This window comes from Mauremys mutica, unplaced genomic scaffold (assembly GCF_020497125.1).
Source record: "Mauremys mutica isolate MM-2020 ecotype Southern unplaced genomic scaffold, ASM2049712v1 Super-Scaffold_100198, whole genome shotgun sequence".
Taxonomy (NCBI): domain Eukaryota; kingdom Metazoa; phylum Chordata; order Testudines; family Geoemydidae; genus Mauremys; species Mauremys mutica.
This window is the reverse complement of record NW_025423285.1, coordinates 825,281-825,852: the sequence shown is the minus strand read 5'-3', so window position 1 is coordinate 825,852 and position 572 is coordinate 825,281. Positions and strand designations below refer to the sequence as shown.

Below are 572 nucleotides of genomic sequence, written 5' to 3'. Positions count from 1 at the left end.
TGGCCAGCATGGGGCTGGAAACCCATGACCTTGGCGTTATTAGCACCACGCTCTAACCAGCTGAGCTAGCCGGCCTACGGGGTGCCCTTCCTTGCCTGACCCTTTTGGAAGGAGTCACCGGCTGGCGCGGGGAACGATGTGGCCTCCGTTATCGAATGGATGGATCAAGACACCATCTGCCAAGGTAGGGGAATTAGCTCAAGTGGTAGAGCGCTCGCTTCACATGCGAGAGGCAGCGGGATCAATACCCGCATTCTCCAGCGGCAAGGCAGCCGCGGGACCTTCTCTTGCCCTTCTTTTAGAAGCCATGGACAGTCAGCCGGCTCAGCTCCTCCAGTGGCCTCCATCACTCTCCCCGCTTGGCCTCCCAAAAAGCCAGCCCTTGCGGAGCACAAAGCTCTTCCTCCCCGGCCCTTCTCCCCCTTGCGCTGACTGGGAGGCTGGCGACAGCTGGGGGAAGTTAGCTCAAATGGAAGAGCATGGGAGAAGTAGTCAGACCCAGACACACATTCTCCAGCCTGCTCTGCTCTGCTCTGCTGGGCTGGGCTCTAGTGGGGGACCTGCACCTTTCT

The 572-nt window shown here is 59.8% G+C and overlaps 2 non-coding genes across 2 annotated transcripts; one reads left to right on the top strand and one right to left on the bottom strand.

Moving 5' to 3' along the window:
* On the bottom strand, positions 1 to 75 carry TRNAI-AAU. Its single transcript has one exon. It is a non-coding gene; the product is annotated as a tRNA-Ile (tRNA).
* A 112-nt stretch (positions 76 to 187) lies between these two features.
* Positions 188 to 260, top strand: TRNAV-CAC. Its single transcript has one exon. It is a non-coding gene; the product is annotated as a tRNA-Val (tRNA).
* Positions 261 to 572: the final 312 nt, after the last annotated feature.